Source organism: Triturus cristatus, chromosome 5_1 (assembly GCF_964204655.1).
Source record: "Triturus cristatus chromosome 5_1, aTriCri1.1, whole genome shotgun sequence".
NCBI classification, from domain to species: Eukaryota; Metazoa; Chordata; class Amphibia; order Caudata; family Salamandridae; genus Triturus; species Triturus cristatus.
This window is the reverse complement of record NC_140587.1, coordinates 189,514,167-189,528,049: the sequence shown is the minus strand read 5'-3', so window position 1 is coordinate 189,528,049 and position 13,883 is coordinate 189,514,167.

Below are 13,883 nucleotides of genomic sequence, written 5' to 3'. Positions count from 1 at the left end.
TTTGCCTTCTACCCTACTGTTTGCTCAAATTTGTTTTTGTTGACTTTAGGACTCTGTGCATGTCAGCACTGCTAACCAGTGTTAAAGTGCTTGTGCTCACTCCTTTAAACATGGTGAAAATTGGCTTATATCTAACTGGCACATTTAATTTACTTGTAAGTCCCTAGAAGAGTGGAACTACATGTACTCAGGGTCTGCAAATGCAATGCTACTAGCGGACCTGCAGCAGTGATTGCGCCACCCACTCAAGCAGCCATTTAAAACATCTCAGGTCTGCCATTGCAGCCTGTGTATAGTTTTAAACTGCCAATTTAACCTAAAAAAATACACCTTTTGCCAAGCCTAAACCTCCCTTTTTAATGTATAAAAGTCACCCCTAAGGTAGACCCTAAACAGCCCATAGGGCATGATGCCTTGTATTTAAAAAGTTAAAAATGCACAGTTAAGTTTTGCATGTCCTGGTAGTGAAAAACTGCAAAATTCTTTTTTCACTACTGTGAGATCTATCTCTCCTATAGGATAACATTGGGTTATCTTATTACATTTATTAAATGCTCACATTTGATTGCCAGCAGGCAGAAATGTCATGTTTGGTCTCAGAAAGATTGCAATTTGAAATCCTCTTTATCATTTCATTATGTTTATTGTTTTATGCAACAAAACATATAGAATAGTTATCATTCGAATAATACCTCTTAATGACTTAAATGTATTCCAATAATTATGTATCTAGGGAATTACTGTGAAAACTCTGAGAAAAAATGACAAAAGATAGGAGAAACATTTTGAAAGGCTTGTTATCGGGCCCTTAGTGTAGATTTCCGTAGGTGATGCCATATACTTTGATTAAAATGATAGTAAAATCCCTGCATGGCTGTGTGGGGGTATATTTATAGTATTGATTAGATTATAGCTTGCTTAAAGTCAATAATAATTTTGGGTGGATGGTACTTGATTGTCTTATGCTTAATGTTGTTTAGCAGTTCCATGTAGGTACTGCTTGTTTGTTTGGAAGTGAAGCATACACAAAGGTATATTAGTTTTTTTTAATTCACCATGTATGGAGTATAGCTGATGGAATGCTTTGGGACACATTTTGAATGTGCCATCCATCATCCATGTTTGACAATGGGCTAGTTTGAGTAAGTTTGTAAGGGTAACAAATGTAATTATATGTTTGTCATTACTGTTTCAGCATATAATAGGAATTGTTCCTCTCTGTGGGTTATGTAAGCTGTGGTGGGATGTGTATATCGCTGTATGTTTTAAGAGCAGGTGGTGTGTCACCGGTGGCCCTTTTAGTTGGTGTTATGAGGCATTTTAAGGTGGGAATTGATAGTAACTGGCTTATTATATGATCTATGATATTGAAACATTTTCATTTGTTTCAATGGTCTTTCTGGACACCAACAGTATTTGTTTTTACAAGATAGCAACCTATGATGATAGACGTGAGCATTTCTGGTAATCAATAACCAGCAAGCTTCTCTGGTGGTGCGCACGTGAGGTGCTATTTTGTTTTTCACATTTTTTATAAATCTTTTGTCCTAGTTTTTGCTAGCCTCAGGACTCTGCGTACCTTACCACTGCTAACCAGTGCTAAAGTGCTTGTGCTCTCTCCTAAAAACTGTTAGATGGCTTGTACCCAATTGCCATATTCCATTTACTAGTAAGTCCCTAGTAAAGTGGTACTACCTGTGCCCGGGGTCTGTAAATTAAATGCTACTAATTGGCCTGCAGCACTGATTGCGCCATCCACTTAAGTAGCACTTTAAACATGTCTCAGGCCTGCCATTGCAGCCTCTGTGTGTGCAGTTTTTAAACTGCCATTACAGAGTGGCAAAGTAAACTTTTTGCCATGCCCAACAGCAGCCTCAGTGATGATGATGGGCTCGCAGCTCCTTGGAACCAATGCATTGCCCTGACAGTGCACTGCATCCCCAATACCAGACTTTGTATCACAAGCCTCATCGATGACATTGCAGGACCTAGCAACCCAGCCTCCATGCATCTTGGATCTGACACATTGCTTCGACTGTACTACACATCTTTTATGCGCATCCTCGCAATGCTCTGCAAACCAGGACTTCAGGGACTTTGTTCAGAGGGCCTAACTGGGACCCTGTAGCCGACCCACACTCCATCACTGTAGGCCAGAACATGTGACTTTGTCCTGGTCTGGCGGGACCAGATACCCAAATATGACTTTGTAGTTTTTGGTGCTATTTTCACAAATATCTTTAATCATGCATTTCTCCAGTTCTGCGGAATGGATTTTGTCATGTTGGTCTTGTTTTATTTTTTTTTAAAGTTCTATTCTTCTAACTTGGTGAGGGATCCTTTTTGTGTGGTGTTGTAACTTTATTACAGTTTGAAGTGTTGCACAAATACTTTACACATTGCCTCTAAGTTAAGCCTGACTGCTGTTTGCCAGGCTACCAGATGGTTGGGCACAGGTTACTTTAGCATTGGCTTGTGCCTCAACCTGACAAGGATTGTCATCTTGGGCTTATTGGTGAAGATCAATCAGGCCATGTACCTTATTTGGAGTAGGTTCCCCACCGTCAGTGGAGAGAGGAATACTGCTGTTAACCTAATTCCCTGATATTATTGAGGCTGCCCGAAGCTTTCATTAAAATTGTTTCTTGGAACGTAGAAGGAATATCCAAGCTTTAGTTGGAAGTTGATATGGATGATTGTATTGAAATGATTGATGTTTGCTTGTTTCAGGAGATGTGAAGCCTAGCCCCCTTCCATCGGAGTGTGTTCACATTCTTCTGTGTGAATGCGATCAAATACGAAAAGGGTAGGCCGTCTGGAAGGTTGTGCATTTGGGTTAAAACAAAGCTGCGGTGTAGAATTTCGCTAGTGCCTGTTGACTATCAAGACATTCTATCAGTTAGGCTGGCGTTTCCATCCGGATTGTCTCTAAAAATGTACAATGTTTATAACAGAGTGGAGGCTTATAGTGAGGAGACTAATGTAATTCATTTATTGGAGAAACACTCTTGGAGAATGTGGGGAAGGACCTGCTCTTTGTAGCAGGAGACCTAAACTCAACTACAGTCATGTAACCGATAATGATATTGCTATGCAAAAGGAATGGAAAGTGCTTTTCTCATAGCTGTTGGAGTGGATTTGCCTATGTGCTCCCCTTTTCAGAAGGCTTAATGATAATGTTCTGGTCCTTGGATAACATTGCTATATATATGATATTTCTGTATGTCTTTTTAACAATATTAGTGTCAAACAATATTTGTTTTAGATATTTTTTTACTTTATAAGTATGGGAAAACAATATTTTTGTAATCAATATTTATGTATCACAAATATGTTATGTTAATAAAACTTATCGAGCGCACGAATACGCGTAGGTGTTTTGGCGCCAAGACAGAGGTAGCCTTAGCTGCAGCAATTAGTTCTGAAAAAGCCATGTTTTTAGGTCCTTTCTGAAGTTGATAAGTGAACCAGCATTTCTAATAGCGAATGGTAACTTATTCCGTAATTTAGCCGTGCCTTACGAGATACTACGGCCTCCCCAGAATAAGGTTCGGATCCTTGGAACTTCCATGAGTCTGGCATCTGAAGAGCGAAGTTGTCTGGCTGGGTGATACCAGGAGAAGAGCTTCTTAATAAACGTTGGTCCGGTGTTGTTCAAGACCTTATAAGCTAAGAATAGCGCCTTGAACTTAATGCGCTATGCCACCGGGAGCCAGTGAAGTCTTCGGATTTCCTTGGTTACTGACTCATAATTATGGATATTTAGTAGAAGTCTTGCCAATCCGTTTTGAATCATCTGGAGCTTTTTTAAATATTGCTTCTGCATATTTAGGTAGAGTCCATTGCAGTAGTCTAACTTAGACTGCACAAGGGTAGTCACAATCGTCCTTTTAGAATTGTCAGGAATATATGGTAAGATCTTCTTCAATTTCTTGATCAGAAAATGGGGGGGTAGATACGATGACATTGGTCTTCTGCGATAAGCTGAGTTAATTATCGATCAGCACCCCCAGGTTTTTTGCCTTCTGGACTAGTTTTGGTAGTTCCCCCATCTCCGCCGGCCACCAAAGGTCATCCCGTTTGGGTTGGAGATTCCCAAAGATTACCACTTCGGTTTTCCTGGAATTGAGCCTGAGACAGTGGTTACCCATCCATCTATTTATTTCCACCATAAAGCTTTGAAACTGCATTGATGAAGAGGCTTGACCTTTATACACTGCCACCACCAACTGGGTGTCATCGGCGTATGACTAAAGACTAAAACCGAAGTGTTGGATCAACGGGGCAAGTTCTGAAACATAAATAGAGACGAAATTGTTTTAAACCTAACTGCGATCGTAGAACGCTTCTGCTGAAGAGTCGGAAGTACGTTGCACTATTTTTAATATAGGGTGGTTGTGGTTGGGTTGGGCTATCTTTTAAGAAATTGTGAAATTGTGATATTCCTGTATTTCTGCAAAGCCCACTCACCCGCACTATAAAATATAAAGTTCAAGCACTCGCCATTTGCGAGATTCACTCACCTTAGAGACACCGTTGGACGCCATTGTTGTTAGCGTTCTAGTAGCCTGCACTATATAAATGCAGGACACGCAAGCGCGCAGCACCATAGAGACGAAATTGTTTTAACCTAACTGCGATCGTAGAACGCTTCTGCTGAAGAGTCGGAAGTACGTTCCACTATTTTTAATATAGGGTGGTTGTGGTTGGGTTGGGCTATCTTTTAAGAAATTGTGAAATTGTGATATTCCTGTATTTCTGCAAAGCCCACTCACCCGCACTATAAAATATAAAGTTCAAGCACTCGCCATTTGCGAGATTCACTCACCTTAGAGACACCGTTGGACGCCAGTGTTGTTAGCGTTCTAGTAGCCTGCACTATATAAATGCAGGACACGCAAGCGCGCAGCACCATAGAGACAAAATTGTTTTAACCTAACTGCGATCGTAGAACGCTTCTGCTGAAGAGTCGGAAGTACGTTGCACTATTTTTAATATAGGGTGGTTGTGGTTGGGTTGGGCTATCTTTTAAGAAATTGTGAAATTGTGATATTCCTGTATTTCTGCAAAGCCCACTCACCCGCACTATAAAATATAAAGTTCAAGCACTCGCCATTTGCGAGATTCACTCACCTTAGAGACACCGTTGGACGCCATTGTTGTTAGCGTTCTAGTAGCCTGCACTATGTAAATGCAGGACACGCAAGCGCGCAACGCGCGCACGCAGCGGGCGCGCCAGCGGCGAGCCGGAGGCGTGCCGGAGGCCAGCCCGTCTGCGCCCGTCCGCGCCTCGGTCGCGCCTTGCGCCAGAAACGCTGTTCAAAATTGCGCCGACAGACTATGCTACTCCAAACATACCCTTCTTAAACTAGGGAACAGGTCACGGGAGGGACAGCGACAGGCATTGTCTTGTGGCTTAATCAACAGCAGGTCACTTATCAAACACCATCAAGATATCTACAACCTGCTGGAAGATTTAGACCTTGACTTGCTGTTCGTTACTGAGACTTGGACTCATGTTGACACCTCAGTAGAACTCGGGCTAGCTTGCCCCACTGGATATAAGATCATCTAAAAACCTTGTGTATCAGGGAGAGGGGGAGGGGTAGGGTTAATCTTTAAGGAACAGTGGGACTGTGCTATGCTACCGATTGAAGCCATAGCAGGCTATGAAATCATGGGCTTCTCTATACAGGAGGCTAAGGAGAGAGTGCTATCGGGTATGGTTTGCTACAGACCTCCGGGTTTGGACGCTAACCACCAGGCACTATTGGACACTATTGTCGCCTTGGCTTCCACACACTCCAGAATGCTGCTCTTGGGAGACTTCAATCTCTGGGAAACAGGGAGCTCTGGAAATCATCTACAAGCCCTGATTTACACCGGTGAGAACTGTGGCCTCCATCAGCTGGTCCAACAACCTACACACGTGGGAGGCCACATACTCGATCTAGTCTTCGCCAAACCCTCTGAAACTGAAGTAATCAGTATTACTCCACTAAACTGGACTGACCACTATTTAATACAGTTCAGGATTAGCATACAAGAGGATAAACGGGCTGTGAACAAACAAGCACGTTTTAGGTGGGGAAGGGACTGGGCTAAACTCTTCAGGAAAGGAGCATCCTCCTTATTCCCACATTCTAACCTGTTTGACCCAAAGGCTACACCGGAAGAAAACTATACTAGTTATAGTACTTCCATCAACTTAGTATTAGAAGGCCATATACCTAAAAAAAACTGAGAATGCGTTGTACTCCTTCGGCCCCCTGGTTCAGTGAGGAGCTAAAAGCGTTACGCCTCGTACGCAGACAGACGGAAAGAAGCTGGCGTAGACAGTACCTGGAAGCAGACAGAACAGCCTTAAAAATTATACAACTCCAGTACAAGGCAGCTATTAGGGAAGCTAAGGCGAAATTTTATTCCAATTCCATTCTGCAGGCACCCAATGGAACTAGGGCACTTTTCAACATCGTTAGAGACCTTAGTAACCCGGGCTGTATGGCCAGTACTATCCAGCCATCACAAAACTTGTGCAACAAAATTGCTACTTTTTTTGTTGAGAAGGTCAATAATATCGTGGGTGGGTTCGATCAGAATGCTATAGAGCCCTCCACGATTAGCGTAGACACCGGAAGAGAAACTACTCTGAGCCATTTTATCCCCCCTACGGAGGATTCTTTCCATGAGATAGCGCGGGAGATTTCATCAGGATCACCCTTGGACCCCCTTCCTCACAAGATCTGGAAGGAGCTCGGACCCGCCCTATTCTCAGATCTGTGGCAAATTTGTTGCCAATCTCTGAGTGAAGGCACTGTACCAAGCAGGTGGAAACAGGCAATGGTCACCCCATTAATGAAAAAACCCTCTCTTGATCCCTCATTGCCAGCTAATTTCCGCCCAATTTCCCTGTTGCCATTTCCAATTAAAATCTTGGAAAAATTAGTCAGCAAATCCCTGTCCAATTTTTTTGAAGAACATCTGATCTTGGACAGGGACCAGTTTGGCTTCCGGCCTGGGCATGGGACGGAAACTGCATTGATTACCGTTCTGGACAAACTTCGAATGCGTGCCGACAGTGGATGTTCCTCTGTGTTGGTACTGTTGGACATGTCGGCAGCATTCGACACGGTTAATCACTCAGTGTTGCTGGCAAGGTTAGAAGATATGGGGGTGACAGGTCGCGCCTTGGAATGGCTACGGTCATATTTGACGGATCGTCAACAGGCAGTGACATTAACGCCTTTTGTTTCCTCCTGGACCCCGGTTCGCCATGGAGTACCCCAGGGCTCAGCTATCAGCCCTATACTCTTCAATGCCTATCTGAGACCCCTGATCCCTCTAATAAAATCTTACGGGATTGAGGTGGTTAACTATGCTGACGACATCCAGCTAATGTTCTCCCTGGAGGGAGAGCATGCAGTGCCCATGAATTCCTTCCAGGCCTGCATGCAAAAAGTCTCAGACTGGCTGAGAGCCAATTAACTGCAGCTGAATGCCGGGAAAACGGAGTTACTGCACTGCTGTGCAGCGAGACTGCCTAAACATCTCTCGGGTGAGTTCCGACTCTTGCCGGAAGACGCCCCGATACTGCCAGTAAAAACAGTCCGTAACCTGGGGGTTATGATGGATGAAGATCTCCAGCTGCAATCCCAGGCGAACAAGACCATAGGCACCTGTATTGCCCTACTAAGAGCTTTGCGTCAAATCCTCCCGCTCCTCCCTATTGAGACTAGATCTCTGGTGGTTCAGAGCGTGATCCTAAGTAGGCTCGATTACTGTAATTCACTGTTCCTGGGTGCCCCTCGGTACACTGTACAGGGACTGCAAAGAATACAGTCCGCCGCAGCCAAACTGGCCTTGGGAAGACAACGTGACTCCTCAACAACACTGGCATTGAGGGACCTTCACTGGCTCCCGATCAATAAAAGGATTGAGTTTAAATCATTGGTCATGGTGTATAGAGCCCTCCATAACATTGGTCCTCCTCCTCTGTGCGACAGATTCTCATGGTACGAACCAAAGAGACTTCTTCGGTCCACCAGCCAAAGTTTGGCAGTGGTTACCAGAGTTAAACACACTAAGACGGGAGGCAGGGCCTTCAGTACGGTGGCAGCCCGCCTTTGGAATCAAATCCCCCAAGATCTACGCCAAGCCAAATCATTGCTGAGTTTTAGGAAGAATCTTAAAACATGGCTCTTTGGCAGAGATTAGAGTGTAACATTCTTGGCACAACGGCAAACGTTCCTACTGTCTCAGGTTTTTTCTATAGTCTCTTAGCGCCAGGATACCCGTAGGGTGACAGAAAGCGCTATAGAAGAACTTTATACAATACAATACAATACAATACAATACAATAAATCTTGAAAAATGCCGGACTGAGCGACAAGCCCTGTGGGACCCCACAAGGAATGACATAGGGTGTTGTGGGCGATATTATGTCAGGGACCCATCACTAGAAAATTTGTGTTAGACAAATGCTACCTGATTGGGATGTATGGGATCAGGTAATAATGCCTCCAATCTGATTGCTAAAATGTTTGCATAGATTTTGGAATTGATATAGATTAGTGAAATTGGTCTACGTTTTTAGGTTATGTACCATCTTACCTTCTTTCGGGAGAACCACTATAATTTGCAGGTCCCCTCACAACTACCATAGTTTGCGCAAAGTGTTGAAAAAGATGTACGAGTGGGAACTGCGAACTATGGCAAAAAGATAAAAAAAATTAAGCCATATATCCATCTAGTCCCAGCGCTTTGTTTATTTTCAGTTTTTTCATAGCCTTCGTTATTTCAACAATAGCAATAGGTGAGATAAGGTTGGTTCTATCTTTATCTGAAATATAAGGCAAGATCTAGTTCTTCTATGAATTTAGAGTATACTTGAATGTCTGTTTTATTAGGATTGTTGTATATTCACTTATAGATCTCCACAAATGTATTGATTATTCTATTAAATCTTATGTGTGTTTCCTTTCACATCTTTGATTGTAGATGTAAAATATTTACTTTGTTTAAATCTTAGCTATGATGCCAACACTTTACGGGCTTTATTATGCCAACGCTTTATGGACTTTATTAGCTTCACAGAGGCTAACACTATTTTGCCTTTCTCAACATTTTCTTATTGTTCAAACATTGTAGGATTAGTGGGTCTTTGGATTGTTTATGTGGAAATTCTAGTCATTCATTTCTTTTTCTGTTAGGAGAAAAGATTAATTTGATTTTTTATTCACTTTTAAGGCTTCCCAATGAGTGAGAGGAGAGGGAAATTCCGTCTTATTTAATTAAAAATCTTCTTTAATGGTAAAGTCAGATTTTAAGTCTCAATTCTGAAAATGCCACTTTTAGAAAGTTGGCATTTTCTTGTCCTAATCATTTGGTGTGTGCAGCCTGTGTCCTGGGTGTAGTTGGCAGGGACGTATTCCTCCCAGAGAAGGAGACAAAGGGAGACCAGGTGTTGGCTGGATGGTAGGGGAGGAGCTGATTACTGCCCCACGTACATTTCAAGCAGCTGCCTCCTGCACACTCACAAATAAATTGACTCCTGGCTTTTGTCATTGTAGACCTCTTAGATCCTGGGTAGAGAAAGGATGGACATTTCCAGAACCAGATGGGGGATAGCCTAGAAGTTTCTGCCACTTCAAAGAAGAGCACCAGGTATAAATACTGGACTCTCAGACCAACTCTTCAGTACACTCCTGGACGTGTGGAGAACCCCAGGAAGGACTGCCTTGTACTTTGGACAACTGCCCTGCTGCTTGAGGCCTGCTTTCAACCACAGAAGAGTGGCCTAGTGCTATCAGAGGACTGCCCTGCTGTTTGTACCCTCAGAGGAGTGTCCTGCTGCTTGAGGCTGTGTTACTGCTTGATCCTAAGTGTCATGTTCTGGCTAAAGGGAGACAACAAGATCCAACAACCTTGAATTTGCATCTTCTGGGCCCTGCCTAATGTGAGCCTTCCCATAAGAAGGTGGCCCACTAGTCCTAGATACTTGAAAGTGGTGCTAAAGGTGCTCAAAAAGTCCAAAATGAAAACTTGGGACTTAAAATATTTTCCATCAAAATTGGCCTGAGAGCAGACTAAGAGACTGGGAACTACATGCTTCCAGATCCGCCTAAGGTGCATTGCTGGTCATTCTGACCTTGGGTTAGCTCTAGCCACATTCTTCACAGTAGCAAATCTTATTCAGTGGCTCCTCTTGGAAAGGGTATCTGGCCTATTGGATCATTCATTGGCTACATCCTGCAGCTTTCTCCCACTGGAAATTTTTGACTTTCAAAATAGCGACAAAGTCTGAACGTAGAAATCTTCACTGGGCATTTGTCCACCGGCTCCCCAAAAATGATGCTTTCTCCTCGGAGACCACAGTTCCTTGGGGCAACTTGCTGGTGTGACGAGCAGAGTGCGACCAATTGTATTTGATTTATTTAAGGCTCCCTTGAGCCAACGGGCTGACGAGCCTTGGACCTGCACCTGCACACCATGAGAGGTACTCTACCTGTTTTAATTACTTTTTGGCAGTCCACGCGGCACCCCTATACACTTACCTGCTCCCTGCTGACGAGAGGCAACTACCTCGAAACACGTGTCCAGGGATGGCTAATGCGACACATACTTTTCTATACACACCGTGACATAGGCGTACTCGCCGTCGCCACTACATAGACCACAGTTCCTTGGGGCAACTTGCTGGTGTGACGAGCAGAGTGCGACCAATTGTATTTGATTTATTTACGGCTCCCTTGAGCCAACGGGCTGACGAGCCTTGGACCTGCACCTGTGCGCCATGAGAGGTACTCTACCTGTTTTAATTACTTTTTGGCAGTCCACGCGGCACCCCTATACACTTACCTGCTCCCTGCTGACGAGAGGCAACTACCTCGAAACACGTGTCCAGGGATGGCTAATGCGACACATACTTTTCTATACACACCGTGGCATAGGCGTACTCGCCGTCGCCACTACATTGACCACAGTTCCTTGGGGCAACTTGCTGGTGTGACGAGCAGAGTGCGACCAATTGTATTTGATTTATTTACGGCTCCCTTGAGCCAAATGGCTGACGAGCCTTGGACCTGCACCTGCGCGCCATGAGAGGTACTCTACCTGTTTTAATGGCTTTTTGGCAGTCCACGCGGCACCCCTATACACTTACCTGCTCCCTGCTGACGAGAGGCAACTACCTCGAAACACGTGTCCAGGGATGGCTAATGCGACACATACTTTTCTATACACACCGTGGCATAGGCGTACTCGCCACTACATTGACCACAGTTCCTTGGGGCAACTTGCTGGTGTGACGAGCAGAGTGCGACCAATTGTATTTGATTTATTCTTCTCGGAGACCACCGGTTGTCTGGCTCTGCTGAATTTTACCTTTTCAGAACTTTTCTTCAAAATGTTGTCAAAGTCCGAAGGTACACGTAGACAGGGCACAATCCACCTCATGTATCCAAACTGTGCTCAACTGTGGTCAGCAATAACTTTAAACTTTGCCCCGGTCTTATGTGACTAGATGCCTGTGGATGGCACTTTGATCTTTTAAGTGCTATTTTGCAAAAGAAAAAAGAAAAATGTATAACTCTGGGTCTACTTTTTAGATTTAATTCCTGCTGATTAGATTTAATTAATTTTGTTGTCAAATTATTTCTAAAATGTCACTCGATTTTTCAAATTTGGTGTGGGATTGGAATTTTTAAACTTTATTACTGTTTGTGCGCTGCATACAGTTTTTAAACATTTCCTCTACTTTAAGACTGATTTCTTTTTTGCCAACCTACTAGAGGGTTAAGATCAGGTTAATTTAGTAACTTTTTGTGGTTCACCCGCACAAGGATTGTGGTTGTTAAATGAAAAGGGTTCATAACCCCCTCAACCAAAAACCCAATTTCCTACAACTAACATACAATAAAATATATACTTTAAAATAATCACAAAAGCAATTATGCTACCTTAAAAAAAAATCCAATTATTTAAACATAAATAATAGTCATTTACTACCAATAATTAATTAGAATTGCAAATACTAAATATTAAAATAGTGACATAGAATAACATCAAAATTAAAAATGTATCAACAATATCTTAGCACAAAAGTAAATAATAAAATTATGCTAACCCAACTTTATAACATCAAACAAAAAGTATGCATTAAAACTATTTTTTTTTAATCAGATGAAAAATTACACTTTGATTGTTCAAATTCACTGCTGCCATCTGGTAAGTGGGTAAGTGTTCAACTTTGGAGGCGCAGATTTACTGTTAGACTTTGGGGAGATCAGATTACTAATCACACTCCAATCTAAGCGAATGGAGGGAAAGCGTAGGATTTTGGAGGAGTCAGATTTACTATTTCCACACCAACATAAGCAGGAGTAGGCAGTATAGGATTTTACAGGGATAAGGTTTACTACTCCAACTCAACTGTAACATATTATATACAACTTTTTAAAAAAAAGAAAATGCTAAATACCTAAAACTTCAAAATACTTACTTTCTATATTATGTCCAAAGAAATTCTTGACATCAGAATATTTTGGCACAGTATTTGTGTATCACAATATTTTCTACATTATATTTTGTCAGAATTGTGCTTTAAAGTGTATGGAAAATTATTTAAACTTGTATGTGGCATAATTGTATGTGGCATGCAAGAATTATATCTTAGATTAATGTGGTTTTCAAGTTTTTGCCTTCTCAACAATAAAGTGGTATGCTTTCTGACCTATTTAAAAATGCACTGGGGTAGACATGAAGTTTGAAAATAGTTTTGAAATGTGAACGTGGGCAGGTGTATGCAAAGTGTTTGAGATGCATGAAACAACCAAGTGTTTTCTCGCTTACAAAATATGATTCATGACATTAATACAGTTTTCAGATGCCCATCAACAAGAAAAAGCAGACATCCTGGTACTACCTCTCCCTTCTATGAAGAATTGAACTATGGTATTTATCCCAAAACACTTGCTTATCAAAATCAAAGCACATGTCCTTTTCCATCTAAATGGTAACTGTAAAAAGATGGATAATTAGTTGAGGAGAATGGTAGTCCACCACAAGTAAAGTAATAATGTCATTATTCTAGTAAATTCAAGTAAAGGTTTGAGTAATTGTTTAGCCCGAGCTCAACTCCTGCTAGCAGACAGGCTTCACTTAAGAAAATGCATAGCCCAATAAGAAGAACCAAAACAGTGCAAAAGTCAAAGACACAACGCAACTCCATTTTATAAAAAGAGAGAAAAATGTGATAACTAAATGACATCAAAATGTCTTAAATTCAAAAAGGGAAATACGAGATATGATTTCTTAAAGTGCTAAATAAAATGTGAACCAAAAAGAGTGCCGACTGAGGTTATCAGGTACACAGCAGAATTAAGAAGTAGAATCAGCCCAAACTGAAATCCCATGTTTTAGAATTTTTACATAAAAGTGATTCAGTCTGGGCCTGTCATATTCAAAGAGGTAGAGAGTTCCACAGCTTAGATGCTAATTAGCTAAAGGCCCTGCCCCTATGTGTTTTCTCTTTACAGTGGGGATACAAGCCAGCATGACCCCCGAGGATCTGAGGCTCCTTGCAGGAGAGTCCAACTTGATAACGGGATGCAGATAGTGAGGACCCTGGTTCGTAAAAGCCCTGCAACAGTAGCACAGGGCTTTGAATGAGATTCTCTTCTTCAATGGTAACCAGTGGAGCTCAGAAAGCACAGTCCCTATGGGGGCCCATCTAGGAAGGTCCAACAGAAGACGGGCCGCAGAATTCTGCACAAGCTGAAGTCTCATCAGCCGTGATTGTGATATCCCCAAGTGCAGAACATTGCAGTAGTCCAGCCTAGATGTAACCAGTGCTTGAACTACTGCTTTTTTTGAAGATTCAGGCA